At 38.5% G+C, this 15645-nt stretch overlaps 1 protein-coding gene and 1 long non-coding RNA gene across 3 annotated transcripts in view; one reads left to right on the forward strand and one right to left on the reverse strand.

Moving 5' to 3' along the window:
• ODAD2 (outer dynein arm docking complex subunit 2) overlaps window positions 1–503 on the reverse strand; it is a 78982-nt gene extending 78479 nt beyond the window's left edge. The window contains exon 1 of the mRNA XM_064636335.1: window positions 407–503. The gene's annotated coding sequence lies outside the window, so the exon portion shown is untranslated. The remainder of the gene's footprint in view (window positions 1–406) is intronic.
• On the forward strand, window positions 383–15427 carry LOC135402852 (uncharacterized). Of its 2 annotated transcripts, XR_010425227.1 has the most exons (4): window positions 383–1364; window positions 5030–5073; window positions 6655–6730; window positions 11169–15427. It is a non-coding gene; the product is annotated as an uncharacterized LOC135402852 (long non-coding RNA). The 2 variants fall into 2 exon arrangements; XR_010425228.1 differs by lacking the exon at window positions 5030–5073 and having other exon boundaries at window positions 398–1364.
• The last annotated feature ends 218 nt before the right edge of the window (window positions 15428–15645 follow it).

Consider the following 15645-nt stretch of genomic DNA (forward strand, 5'->3'; position numbering starts at 1 on the left):
AAGCCAACTCGCAAATTTTAAAGAAATAGGGAAGTCAGGTGCAAGTACAGTTTCTTTCACCTTAATTAATTCCGGGTGCTATGGAAATGCTGGGAGCAGAGAGCAGAAGGCCCTTGTTGAGGCTGTAACAAAAGGTTTCCCCCCCGTTACACCCCCCTGTGCAGGCGGACACACCTAAGCCCACCATGACCCCCCGGCACTGTCTCTGAACGGCGGAAAGGAGGGTGTGGGACCTCCCTCCCCACCAGCCTGGAGAGCCCGAGGGCCGCCGCAGCGCCTGGGCCTGGGGCCGCCTCGGCCCTGCGGGGAGCCCGGGGCAAGGGCTGGGGAGGGAGCGGGAGGGAGCAGGGAGCCCGGAGCCGGGAGCCCGGGGGTCGCACGGAGCCCGCCCGAGGTCGCCCCTCACCTCGGGCCGGGCGGACATGGCCGCGCCCCGCCATGGCCGGCGGCGTTGCCGTGGGGACGGGCCGGCGTCACCGGGACAGCGGCAAGAGCCGCGGCCCCCGCGGGCGTTCCCCCTCGGACGGGAAGAGGAGCAGTATTTAAAATAATAAAGCAGGCTTATATGGTTTTTTGGTGCGGAATTAAATAACGTAGTAACTAGAGTTACTTCGCACCAGAAGTTAAAGGGAGACCACCGACTGGTTTTTAGCTTGAATTTTAGCCTGGACAGCTCAAACCTTTCACTCGCTGTCAGCTGTTATGAGAAAACAGCTTTAATTAATAATGGTTGAGATCGACCACTTTTAGTTCTTGAGGCAGTGTGACAGATTATGCCTGAAATCCTTTTTGTTAAGGTAAATGTAATGTGAAATTATTGTTTCTTGAAAGAAGTAGAGGAAATAGGTATGGGCAGAAGCAACGAATAAAGTCCTTTCACGTACTGAGTACTACACAACACTATACACATGCAAATAGAAAGCTCCAAACACAGAATGGAAATTAATACTATTCCCCTAATCCTATTATAGATCCATATATTGTTGAATGAGCCATCGCTCTGAATAAATTTTTAGGTTATAAAGTTTTTACTGTGCTCATCTCATCACTTTCTCATCTTTTGTGCTACTGAGCAGATAAGAACAGTATTCTGGGGCTTCCCTTTCCACTACGGTTCTGTTATTTGGGCCCATCAAAATGCCTACGGAATGATAAAAATTGGACTTAAGATTTGAACTAGGAAGGAATGATTACCCATTGTACAGTGACTGAAGTTAGGAAGCTATGGTCAGCTTTCCAGTATATATGTCCTTCTGAAGGCAATATGTGTGTCCTTCGAGGACAGTCAAGCAGAAATACCCGGCTTCCAACACCACAGAGTTAACACAGCCAAGATTTGTTTTACCAACTCAGAACTCAGACAGGTAAGAAACCTCTAATAATGAGGAAGGTCATGAAGTGTATGTGGAGTGTATCTCGAAGAATAACAGTGTGGGATTAATACACTTCTTTCACAGAGATGATTGTCCATATACATTTTACTTACTGAAACTTTCAAGCAGTTACTATGGATAAGTACACGCAGTCTGCACAGTAATGACTTAAGAATAGCATTAGCTGTTCTTGTTTCACTGCATAACTTAGAGAAGATTGAAAATGAATCATTTGATTAGGTGAAACTGAGAGAGCATTTTTAGTAAAAAGCCTGGGTAGAGGCTTAATGCAATTTCTTTTCTGTATGGAATACTATGTATGAATACATTTCCAGAGTGGATTAAATCTCTTCTTTTTACTGAAGCAATGACTATAAAAAAGTTGATTTTGATGGGCAGAAGGTTCAAGCAGCAAAATGTGAAAGGGAGTAAAAGTATCCCCACCATGGATGGTGGGGAGTGAAGACAGTGAGTTTTCACACAGAGCTGAGTATTTTAAGCAAGAAGTCGGTGGAGTAAGAAATAGAATTCCTAAATGAGATCACTCTGTTCCACTGAAGAGCAAGAAGAAAAGATATTTCAGTGACAAAGATAAATGGGATGATTTGCCCTCAAAGACTATGCATCTCCACTGGCTATAAAAGGAGCTTTGGTAACTAGCTCAGGCTTAGTTACCAGTGGAACTTCCTGTGGGGACAGATAAGTGAAAAATTAAAAAGCAGAACAGATCCTGCAAGCCAGTGGTGAGGAATGCTGCTGGGATCTGATATTAGAAGTTAAGGCCTATGGATGCTCTGAAGTCAGAGGTGCTTTTCTGTCTTTTTTTTTTTTTTTTTTTTTTTGTAACTGGCAAGTGCAGAGTTCATAGCACAGCAGCACTCCCAGGAAGACTGCTCTAAGTCTTCTGAAGACTAGAAACCACCTGATTTAATTTATAACCTCAATTTGTGTGACTAGTTTACGTGTATTCGTTCTTGTACGAATGTTGGTCCTTTTCCTTGTTTTCAACACCTACTTTCCTCCATAGATTTTACACCCAGTTTCTGAGTTAGAATATTTTCTTTCAGACTTCACTTTGCTAGGCTAAACCAGTTCAGTTCCTCTAGACACAGCCTACAAGTTCTTCATGTCCTTACCATATTAGTATCTCTTATTTGCCTATGTTCCAGTCTGAGCATTTTTTTCTTAAATAGATTCAATGCTATTTCTAAGGTCATTTCACTGGGACCTATTACAATGGCATTAATAGTCTTCATCTCTTTTGGAAGTTCCTCAACTACTACATTCTAGGATTGCATTTGGTTTTCACATTTGGGATTGTTGTCACCTTGCAGTTGAATAATACAACCAACTTTTAATCCATCACTTTTATTTTCAGCTGATGAGTTTGTAGCTTTCTGCAGAATTTCAGCATATAATATTGCCATCTGCCCTTATAAAATCAAGTTCCATTTCTAAACAAAAGAAATATTTATAGCCTGCAGTCTCTATCTTTTGGTTCCCATCATCTTCCTCTTTCCAAAGTAAGTTTTGAATCGGATAGAAAATTTGAATCATATTTTACAGGGGGTTCTGATCTTGGAAATAATTAAGTGATATGAACAAGTTCTGTTCCTGCTTATTGTGTCTGTGCTCTGTAGTTTTTTGCACATTTTCAGACATGTATCAGCTGTAACAAGTCATTACTGCAGTTATTGCATTGGTATTTCAGCTCTGGGTGATTCCCTTGGTTACATTCAGGCGTATCATGCTGGATGACAGGGAATATTGCCTTCTTACATCAGCTCTCACTAAAAAATAAACACTTAGGGACTCCCTCACTTAGCTAGACTGAAGGAGATTTAATACCACTTCTTGCTTTTTTTGATTGATCAGTGCTATTAATACATCCTAGCGCAATAGTGTAAATGGATATATTAGAAAAAAATTTTGCCTGAAAGCTAAAGCGTTAAGTAATCATTTAAAGAAATATGAAAGTATTCTCTTGGTAGCTCAAGATCAGCATGCAAAAAATTCCAGGCAATAGAACTATAACGTGTTCTCAAAAGCAGCTTACTCAGGAACTGGGTCTGCCCAGAGATGGCATATGCACCATGTTTGGCAAATTCCATAAACCAGTATTAGTACATTTTTGTAGTAGTGACTTTCTGCTCTAAGCTATTTTTACATTTTTAGTGTAAAAGACATTTTATAAAACAGTAGGTGAGATGTTTGCCTGAGCACAGTCAAAGATGAGATCATTTGTTACTGGCACAAAGAAATGGGGAATATGAAGAATTTGTTAGCATGGAGAGTAAGGCAATTGGAAATTTTTTTACAATCTCGAAGTTGCAGCCAGAATGTGTAAGCAATTTTTCATGTATATTTTTCCTCACATTATTGTAGAATAGGGAGTAAATTATTACTGCCAAAGCAGAACATTAATACTCATTGTAAAAAAATTGTAGAGGCTTACACAAAATAAAAAAGGCATAAAATACCAGCTACTCCTTCTGTTAAATAACGATTTAGCTGATCAGCTTCGTGGTCAGTTTGTCAGACAAGTTGAAAATCAGGAGAAAACAATATAATATTTGTCAGTTTCCTTTTATTGTTCATTAGCTTGCTTTCATTGCAAAATTTACATATTTTGTTGTTCATAAAACAAAGTCTTACTGTTTTGGTGAAAAGGGCTTAGCAAGAGAAATTTAAAAAAAAAATCTATTTTTACTGCTTTTATTTCCTTTTGTATTAGTACAAATGCACCACTTAGATGCCTGGAGTTGTTAACAAGCATTTTTATGCATCTTAAATTCTTGTAATCCATTGTTGTTTGTTGTATTGATGTTTGGTTTTTTTTAATTGGGTAGTAGTGCTTTGTGGAAAGGCAGGGTTTCAGCTCAAAAGGTGACATACATGAGAATGTAAAAAGAGGGAGAGGACATGAATCTGTTGATGTCTTTCTTTCTTCTCTTTTTCACCTAGTCTCTGATTGCTGTGTTGTGATCTTCTACTTACATCTTGTTTTCTGAGTAATTATGTGTTTCAAAAAATGCCAACTTAACTGCAGTTAGGATTTTTATGGATTGGTCACTGTGCAATTCACTGTCTTGGCCCTAGAAATTAAAAAACAGAAAAGAACATTTTTCAAATGGGACTCAATGCAAGGGGCAAAGAGGCATGCAAGGGCACATGGATGTCTGGCAAAGAGACAGTTACTTCAAAAATCTTCAAGGAAAATAAAGCAGGACAGTATTTTGGTTAGTAAGTGATAAATTAACAATATCTGCACAGTTATTTTCTGAACAATGACAATAACAGAGATATGCTGCTCTTTTTTAGAAATGGCTTCCAGATGCGATTCATGTTTTACAGTCCAAGATTGAATGTGATTTAATAAGTTTCTATCAGTAAAGAACATAATATTTCAGAATATGAACTGTGTTACTAGACTGTGCTTCCCTCTCTTTGTAGATGGCAAATTATTCCCTTTTGTTCATTTATGTTTGCTACTGCCTAGGACTTTTGAATATTTTTGAGTATAATTTGAAAGAAATAATCAGTCTGGTGTAATAACCAGAGGACTGTAACTATGTCACAATAATATTTGAAGTACTAGTTTACAAGACTGTGATTTTGAAAGACTCAGTAAATTCATTGAATTTTTTTCTTTGTAGCATCAGAACAAGATACAGGGCAGGTTATCAGGGGCCTTAAGATGGTGAGATATCTTTTCAGAGGCTGTTTTTCCTGGGTTTGTAATACTTTAGTAGGGAATAATTACATTCGAAGATTTTTCCTTTTAATTCCTACATTATCTTTTTTGCATCTTAAACCTCAATTCCCTCTTCATGTAATATTTTGTCTTGAAATTTCTGCAGTGAAAATATGTGTGCATAATAACCCTGAAAGAAAAAGCTTTTGAGAAAGATATTCTGAAGTAGAGTTATCTAAGTATATAAAATTTTTTTGAATTGTTTTTAAACCTTGACTTTTACAGGAGGAGTCACCAAAGTATTGACTCCATGAGTCACCTTAATTTCTTCATATAGCAATACAACTCCTTGCACAGAGAAAGGATTAATGGCTAATTTTCTTTATTTTTCCAATTGATTCTTCCCTGCATAAAAATTTTATATTTTGTTTGTATTTTTCAAGGGAGAGAGAATATCTATGCATTGTGATATTCATATAAAATGCTTTTTCTAGAACTAGTCAATTGTTCTGACTTTATTAGCATAGCAATTCAGTACTAATGGAAACTACATAGTGTCTTTTAAACCTTGTTCCTTGGTTAGTTGAACTGTTTTTAGGAGTGGATTATAACTACAAGGTTGGTACAGTTTCTGTAAAGAAATCAGAAAGATAGAGAAGCCTTTTAAGGCTTCCATGTAAATAAACAAAACAAACCAAAATAAACCCAACAATATTTATTCAAAACTGTGTGTGCCAAGTGGAATGGACACAGTAATAACCCAGCAAATTAGAACACCTTACTCTAAATTAGGTACATCCAGAAACACTTTGCACCTTTGCAATTTAGAAAAGAATTTGACTTTGTGGCCAATAAAACAAAAAATGGAGAATTATTTCAAAATGTAGGCAGAAAACTGCCAGCTGCACTTCTTAATTATGTGTTTAGCCTTATTTGAAATAACTCGATATTAAAAGCAGTGCTGCAGACAGTGTGTCTTGCGCTGTATTGAAGACAGTGTTTTTAGCTTTCAAACATAAACCTTCTGCAAGTGAATGCTACTGACGTGCCCAAATGCCTTTTGCTTTCTTAGTAGTTTCTAAAAATTACCTCCTTTTTCAAGGGGAGAAAGGGAGAAAGGATTGGGCTGTTTGTTTTGTGGTGGGAGTGTGAAAAGGAGATTGTTTTAAAATTAGAATTAGAATGTCGTAAGTAGTCTCCAGTTATGGATTTCTTTTCCTAGAGGAAAAATGAGAGGTATTGGTGGAAAGTATTTTGGACTGTAATGTCCAGTATTAGTCAGGAGAGAGGGTTTGACTGTTTCATGACGAGCAGATTCTCGCACGAGGTGCTGACACAGACACGCAATAGACACTACATAGCTAGAGAGAAGGTTAAAATACTTCTCAGGTATTCAGCTACCAGTTATTACTGTAGTAGCCCCATTTCACTCCTTAGATAATCACCAGCAGTAATTCTGGATAATTCCCTCCTTAGTTTTTACAAAACTAACATAAAAATATAAAAAAAAATCGTATCGTTTTTCCCCTGTTATATAATCAGAAAGAAAGCCAAGACTGACATCAGGGCGTTTTCTCTTCTTTGTAGGTCATTTCAAGGCAGAAATTCAAGCACCTTGGAGCAATCACTGGTTTCGAAGGGACTGCTTCTATCATTTATGGTGGTACGGTAATATTATATGGGAAAATGTGAAATGGTGAGAGGAGTGGAGATCAGAATCCAGCCAAATCACTACAGGGTTTGAGCAGCAACTGGCTGTAAAATTAATACGGAGCAACAGTTGGATGTTGCAAGGTTGAGCATTAATCCAGTGCCTGGTAAAAAAATAATGTATTTATCTAAATTTCTGCTTCATAGTGATTGTACTGTGTGAGCTATTAAACAAAACAAAATAAAAACCAACTCTAAGTCTATAGAATATGTTTGATGAATCTGACATCTTCACTCAACTTGGATGAAAAATAAGTCCTTTGTGGATGAGAACAGGGGTTATAGCTCCATTCCAAATCCTTTTACGGTAGAACTTCAATCTGGGGAGGAAAGTTGCCTTTTTATCAAAATTATTTTTATTGAGAGAAGCAGAAATGTGTGTTGCATATACATGTCTTCTTGCATAGTGTACATTCTGATACAGTTAATTCAGCCAATTTTCTGGTATTGTTCTCAAGATCTGTGCCATGGATATTAGAGTCCTCCATATGGGTACATTTTTCCTCTGATTTTTTCCGCTTCTTTTTCTGGTAATAGCTGTATACATTCAAGCATTTTAGTTTAAATTTAGAATCATCAAGGTTGTTCTAGAGGATCTGAAGTTCTGCCACAGTTAGGTAGTTATTTTACTGTAGAAGGAATTGCAGGTAGCTCCTACGTCTTTATTTTTTAGTTCAAGCAGAGATAGAGATTAAAACTATCTATTTTAAAAAATTCTCAATTATTTTTCCACCTAATTTATGCATAAATTAATATTTCAGCTTGTTACAATAGCTGTTGATTTTCAGCATACCTTCAACTCTGAATGTAAAATTTGGGGGCTGAAGCAGGCCACTTTTTCAAAATGCATCCTTATGTGCTCTGTTTAGATTTGGGAAGAATAACACTAAATTGTTTGAATGTTATTGTTTCCTGGAATATCAAGTTAGCATCTGTTGCTTTGTTATTGAAAAGGTTGCTAATTTTGATGCCAAAAGACTCTCTTACTAAGTAGTTTGAAATAATTTCTCAGAGATGAAAGGGGATTCTGTCCCTAGTGGAAAATTGTACATGGCAAGACCACATGGCAGACAAGTATCTGCTCCCTTTGTCATTGAAAGATTTCTGTCATTGATTTCATGGGAGGAAAAATTTGGTCTATCAACAATACTGTCAGACAGCAGGCAGTTAAACCCTAATTTTTCCCAGACTCTTTCAAAAAAATGTAGGACCTGTGGCATTCTAAAACATAGTTTAGTTATATTAATGACATTTTTCTTCTAAGATTTAAATGTGAAAGGTTAGCGATTTGTTCAGATTTTGGTAAAGCCATTCATGCTGGAAATAAGGATGCCATGGGTCAGAAGCAATTAGGCTTAAGAGTCTGAAAAAATCTACTACCAATTAGCAGTTTGCTACTGCTGTGAAGTACATATAAGCATATTTGATCATGGTAAGCCCAAACTGATATGCTTTAGGGATTCATTTATAATGGTATTGTAGTCTTTGATGTTCTGTTTCAGTAATACCACTAAATTTTAAGCAGTGACATTCAAGAATTAAAAATGTTCTGTGCTGTTCAAGTGAATAAGTGTAGAATAAAATTTGAGGATCTGAATCTGTGCATTTTTATGCAAAGAGTCCTTTGCTGTAGTGCACAGTATGTACGGTATGGAAATCGATGCCAAAGCTGGCCCACGGACTGGGAGCAGGGTAGCCTGTTTGTGCACTGCTTTGCCAAAGCTAATTTACTTTGCTAAAAACCAGGGTAAATTAGACAGTATGCAGCATTAAGCAATGTGGTTAAACTGCTTCCAGTTACCAAGCTGGCTCCTTTGGAGCTGCTCTGGCTATCTCTCTGCAGCTCAGTGTTGTGCAGCATGGACATGCCCTGACTAAAATTGATGTGTGTGAAATTTTATTCATGTAAGGAAGGACTGGTGAATCATACCCATCCTCTCTTCTGCAGAAATTCTGTCCTCAGATACAGGCAGAATGTACAACTAAGCATGTTTTCAAATAACTACAATATAACTGTCATTGCATTTGACCTCAGTAATGTGATTCTCTGAGTAAACACAGACAGGCACCACAACTGATTATAATTAAATGTAAGTAGCTAAGCACAGATCTGTGGTATAAATAGATGTTACAGCTGACAGTTAAAGTTTGAGTTCAGTTTTTGTGTGAGTCTTTGCATTACTCATGTAAATCAATGTTCTCACTTACAAGAGAAACCTCATAATTTACCACTACCCATAAAGTAGCCTCGCTGTAATCAATAGTGATTCCTATATGGAATTACTGTGCAGAGCAGCGTTTCTTCCATCCATATCCTCAGTACAATTACTGTATGGTTTGGCACCACGACAGAAAAATATCCAGTGAGCTCAGTAGTTTTCTGCGTGGAAGGACTTAGTTGTCCTAATTTGGTACAAAAATTCTATTCAGTTTAAAGTAAGCAAAAGTAGGATTAAATACTCCACATGGGGAAGGATTGAGCATAATCTTGGGGGGGGAGGAATGGCTTGCAATCTCACTGTATTGAGACATTACAATTAAATTCAGGTCTATTTTTATTCTATGTAGAAGTAGAATATAGCAATTAGAAATACTTGGTGTTTTCTGCCATATTGATAACAGTAAAGGATGATCTGGTGATTTTTTTCATCTCTGCTTCTGGTAATAATTATATATGCTTCATTTGAGACTGAGAGCAAACCATATTCAAGTGAATCTCAAAACATTTTACAGCGTTCTGATCCTGTGAGCTTGCTGCACTGCACACACAGACATCCTGTGCTCAGCTCTTTAGTCCACCAAACAGGAATGATGAGTGCAGAGGGGTTTCTGAACTCCTCCACTCCTCTTGGGAGCCTGGGGGTGCCCGTGCGGGTGCAGGGCTCTGAGCCACTCTCCCAGGGCACCTCATGGAGCCACAATCAGTGTTCAGTGAGATTTCCTTCTATAAAACAGGCTGAAGCTTTGAACAGTAAGGCAGGGACTTTGAAGCATGCGGGAACCCGAGTCCTCTGTAACTCACCACTCTGCTAGACAACTCCACAAGTTCATGGGCAACTGCCAAGTACCCACGAGCCCAGGACATGAGTGAGATCCATCCTGGAAGCAGCCAGTGATGTCAGTAAATGGTAGGTGTGCTCTGGGCACCTGAATTGAAGCGATCTCCTCAGGGAACTGAGTCCAGACTTGTCTTTTAGTGGGGTTAAAAGAAGCTGTAGCTGGAAGTTGAGTTTAATGTACTCACGGAAACCTCAGCTTTGGCACTTAGCAGACTGACAGGACCAAAACAATGGAGCCAAGTGAATTCAGATTTTACAGTCAGTAAAGCAGAGGTTTTATGAATTACTTTTGTGCATTTGGATTGCCTGAATTCTACTTTTGGTGCCATGTGTGCATCCTGAGTGTATGGCTCTGTGTCCCAACAGAAAAAATAGGTTACATCTCAAATAAGCAAAATTTAGAAAATAAATGGGTTTCTGTGTTAGTATGTGTTTGTGATTACTAAAGTTAAAAACATCCCTCTACTTTTCTAGTCACCTATGTAACTAACACCTCTGGTGGAATGGAGCATGCCTCTTCTAGTTACATAAAACAGACAGTTCCAAATGTAATGTTTTTAAAAGCTGTGATTAACGAATGGGGGAATAGAAGAGTTTTCTGTTAATTATGGTGAGCATGCAAAATAAATAGCACTTTCAAAAAAACAAATAGTAATTCTCCCTGGCACTGGATTACAGCATCAACGAGTGTCAGTATTTAAGATGACAAAACTATATTATAGAAATCTGTGATCTGCTTTTCTGTTCTCATTTTCCATTTCTCATATGAAAGAGACTTATTTTTGACTTTGCCCATCTTGATATAAGCATAGCTTACATACAAAATGCTATACATATTTTCATGCAATTTGTGACTTTTAAGATACACATTACACAAACAGTCGTTTTATTTTGTGAGTAAGCAGAAGATTAACTCTTCACTTCAAGAAGTATCTTCCCCTAAAGTGTCTTACATGTCTTTTTCAACTTTTGCCAACAGAACAGTGTATTATTTTTAAAGTGTTATCTTTTTGCTCTACGATTAAACTTATATTTTCCACATTAAGACTGTGGGAAAACACATAGAGTTTATTGAATCTCTAACTTTGCATATAGTCAGTAAAAACATACACGTACTCACAATATTACTTTAATAGAAAGTTCTTCAGTGACTGCTCAATGATACAATAATATCTCCATTTAAAAAGATAAAGTAGCAAAACAGATGAAGGACAGAAAAATGCTAAACAGCAATTTTACTACTTCTCAGCTTAGCAGACCTATCTTAAACTCAGCAATTGTTCACAAATATTACATTTGTATTTAACTAGAACTTTGCTGTTCCTATTTTAGGTACAGGAAAGGACAAGTTTAAGAAGAACAATCCCCTTCAAGCTGTTCTTCAGCCATATAAATTGAACTCACAAAGATTTATCTGTGTAATCCCTGCCTCCACTTTGCTTGCCTGCCTCATTGGGATGCAGGGTGCCTGGTTTCTCAGTGTTCATCACAGCACAGCTCCCACTGCCTACAGTTTGCAGTGGCAAGTGCTCAACACTTCTACAAATTACACTCCTCCATACCAAGCACCTCCAGAAACACAGTTAACAACCACATGTGCAAAGTGACTCCTATCACACAGGAAATCTGTGGCAAAGGCAGGGATACGATTCAGTTCCCCAGGGCTGCGCTCATGCCTTAATCGTGAAAACATTGTTTCCTTCTGTACAGTTGTCTGCTTCACTCACTGTGTCCTTACAACGGCTGCAACAAAGTACAGATTGCACAGAGGTTTTACTATGCAGTGATTCATCCTCCAGCGCAGGTCCTTTCTGTGCGCTAAATAACACAGAGGAGCCACGGAAAACTCTCTCTGCCCAAAGGAATGGCATGCAGTTCCCTCTGCCTCACCACTCACATAATCCACCAGAGTCCTTGTCCTTTTGTCTGCCTCTTCTACCACCAAGAGAGCTGGGTGCATGGCAGTGATGGGATTCCTGATCCAATTCCTGTGCTTAATCAGGCCCGACTGCAGCAGCAGCGAGCGGCAGGATCAGGGGAAAATGTTTTGAACGCCAGTAGCCCCAAGGGCTGGAGCGTGCCCAGATGTTTCATGGAATGGCTCTGGCAGACCAGTCACACACAGGTGTTTATTGGCTTGAAGTAAAAGTCAGGAATACCAAGAATAATTCATCCGCCACTTGGCTCTTCAAACAGAACAGGAACGAGCACAACGTGCAAATCTAAAGGGCAGATAACAGCAGCTCTGAGCTAACACACACACTTTACCCGCGGAGCTGCTTGCCTGATGAACTTTTTATTTTCCTGGAATGAACTCATTTGAGTTATGAAAACTGATTATGCATATTGTTACAGGCACGCAGCCAAGCAACCGTACAACTTGCTTTTTCACTAATATCTGTCATTTTTAGGAACAAAACATGCTGCTGCTAACTGCAAGTATAAATCTACTGCTTAGAAATATGATTTGCAGTTTACTTTCTCTTTACATTTAAAAGCTATTTAAAAGCAAAATAAATGTAGCTGGATCAAAAGTAGCATTGTGTACTTAGATTAAATATACTAATTTTCACACTAAAGTTACTTTAGGGAGCAAAGACTTGCTATATGTGGCAAATCAAAGGAGAAATGTAAGAAACTATTCCAAAGAGGTTTGTTACTCCGCATGGCAAAAGCTGTGCACAGCCTCTCCGTGACCTGACTCTGCACGATTTATTGGTCATCTTTAATAAAGCGAAATCCAAGCACCTTTTCTGTTTCGTTACTTCCATTTTAGCACTTGCAGTAGCAGACAGACAGACAAAGTTTAGTTTTAGCCTGGGAGCTAAAAGAAATACTTCCAACATACATATGTACTGTTACGGTCTGACTTATAAATGCTCAGTAGTAAAGTCAGCAGGAATTGAGCACTAAAACTGGAGAAGAGTAAATGGAAAGAGGTCCTGCTGTATTTGCAGACTCGTGGTAATAAGGAGAGCGCTCCCGACTGCTCTTGGAAACTTGTCATGTAAGTGAGTAAGGGGAGAGGTCAGACAGTGACAGACTGCTCTTCCTGCCTGAAATGGGGGGTTGCTCCAAATCTAGAAAACCAAAACTAGTTTGAAACATGCATTTAACTAAAAATTAATGTTATTAAAGCAAATTATACCCATCATTTAGAAATGTAGTCTGAAAGTACCGTAACTCCTGGCTTCTCTTCAGATGATGTCTGGCAGCGTGCTATGTATTATCCACAAAGTATCTTCCAGAATCCCCAGCACCCTGGCTTCAGGAGCCACTCTGAATCTCACTAAATTCTGATGATTCTGATGTCATTTTCTAAGCTTAAAATATTCTTGCAAGTGACATCAATCATGACTCAACTGGGCCTTTCCTGCCACATATGACAAAGGCTCCTATTTTTAAACTTCCAGACAAACACAGCCTGTATAATTTATTTATTTTTTTGCCAAAAATATGTCAGTTCAAATCTCACTGTTCTGAGCATATTCTGTTCTTTTGGGATACTTGTCAGCTGGCCTATTTGTATCAGGTTTATAAGAAATTAAATGTTTTTCAAGAAGCAAAATAACAGACTTGGAGAACAGAGCTTCCACCTTGCATTATTCATAGAATTTGTGAAAATCTGTGGTTCTATTGTCAAGAAGCACAGAGACTAATTGCACAGAGCCAACAATTCACTCAGTGTGGTGGTTAAAATGGATAAAAATGATTTGTACTAGTGCTTGCAGTCTCTTGGAAAAGTCAAATACTGTCTTGACATTCTAAAACCCAGGCTGTACAGCAAAAGTGGGAGAGTACCATTTCATATTAATTTAAAAATGCGTAAAACGGATTATCCCCTTCTAGCACTCAGTAGTTGACTGCTTCCTGGAGACTTGAGATGCTGATTGTAACTGGCGACACTCTTCCAACTCATTGTGGCTCTCATTCGTCTTCCAGCAGAGCAGTGAAAGTTTTACTTCCTACGTAGAAAGATATTTGCTTCCTATGTAAAAAAATATTTACAGAGATTCCCCATAACCAGTTTTCCCACTTGGAGTAAGCTGTAAATGTTCATCTCCCCTGTTTCCCATGCATGGTGGGCTCGCCATTCCCATGAACTAGCTGTTCCTCTTGTGCAAATCCCTAGCCCATGCATGTATCTCCATGCATTTCAGTACTGTCACTTCAGGTTCATACTGTTCACTTTAATCACCTTGCAGGGTTCAAAGGACACCTGGACATATTCTCATCTCTAGTCTCTAAAACATTCACCAAAAGTTCCAGTATAAAGGATTTGTTGTATTTCTTTGGTTCACAACATTTATGTCCTTACCATACATCTGTTAGACTCTACTTTTTTTACTCTGCTTAAGTAGAATGATGCACAGGTGTAATTGAACTGACAAAAGTGTTAATATTTTTCTAGAACAGATAACTTATATTTAGTACAACTGACATTTTACTCATTGTTCTTGTTAGTACCCACATTTATTCTAAAAGAATTGTGAAATGAAATCATCAAAAAAGGTACCAGCTGCCTAAGTCTTCTGAAGCCTCTGTCTGAGTCTGTCTTAGACATTACAAAAACATGCAAGAAGGCTTAGAGATAGTCTCAAAAAAAAAAAAAAAAAAGAATAGAAAAGGAATATCCAGGTGGCTTTTAAACTGCGGAATACAATAAAGTAGAGTTTGGAAAGTATTACACAGAAATATAGTAACAAGAAAACCCAAGATACACCGTTTACAAGTTGAAATATATAGTGCTGTGCCTTTGCGTGAGCCAAGATCAGTAAAGCAGACAGAGCTCACCCTACAGGGTTTGAGAACTGCGTGACAGCTCCGAGTTTACAAACGTGTGACTGGCAGCTTCCAGGCGTGCTGAGCAACACCAGAAAATCTTTTAAGGCTTAAGGTTAATGAAGGTTAATTATTCTGAAACACTGTTTTGTAGATTTCAGTAATAATTACCTAAAGTGACAGCGATGAATTGCTGCCTCCATTTTGAGAGCACTTGGGAAATTACTTAAAAGTGTGTGAGAAGATTTATCAGGAACACACTGTAGGTGTAAAAGAAAGGAAGCCCTGGAAAGACAGCTAAGCAGCAAAGGGCAGGGCCACCTAATGCCATCCTACAATTTCCATTAAATAATTCAGACAAAAAGTCAATAGATTTATCAGCCACACATATTTACTACCATGTGTTTGACAGGACTTTGAGGTGTTTGCATTGAAATTCACTCCCAGATTCTAATCTCAGATATTAATCCAAAGATAATAACCAGATGGCTCTCACACGTTTGATTACTTGCCGAAATATTTATCATCTTTGCTGATTGCATCTTATCTTAAAGCCAGACCCTGAGCTCAGAGAAGTCATCAGCTTGGTTCCAGGGTAAGAGCTGCCAACCCCATTGTGAGGAGTGTTACAGAAGTCAAGACCACACATGAAATGAGGCACTAAAGTTCAACAGTAAAAGCTGAACAGCAAGACCTGGCATTAGATTACAAGGTCTTCAGAGCAAAGGCATTCCTGATTTCCCAGGCACAGAAAGACAAGAGGTAAAACTCTGATACTGTTAAAATAAAAATGAAACTTTTCTAACTTCCCTAGCACTGCGTGTTTATCCACTACCATCTCATCTGTGCCACAGAAACTGCACGAACAATCCTGAGTGCTGAAGTGGTACAAATAAAAGTCATTTGAGGCTAACTATAGGAGGAGTTCCTACTATCGCTCATTTAGGGGTTGAAGTGGTGTCAGCTCTCTGCTGATATTTCACCCTTGTCCCATACACATGATACAGAAAGCAGCAGCAGCCATTAG

The sequence above is a fragment of the Pseudopipra pipra genome, chromosome 1 (assembly GCF_036250125.1).
Source record: "Pseudopipra pipra isolate bDixPip1 chromosome 1, bDixPip1.hap1, whole genome shotgun sequence".
In the NCBI taxonomy this organism is placed as follows: Eukaryota; Metazoa; Chordata; class Aves; order Passeriformes; family Pipridae; genus Pseudopipra; species Pseudopipra pipra.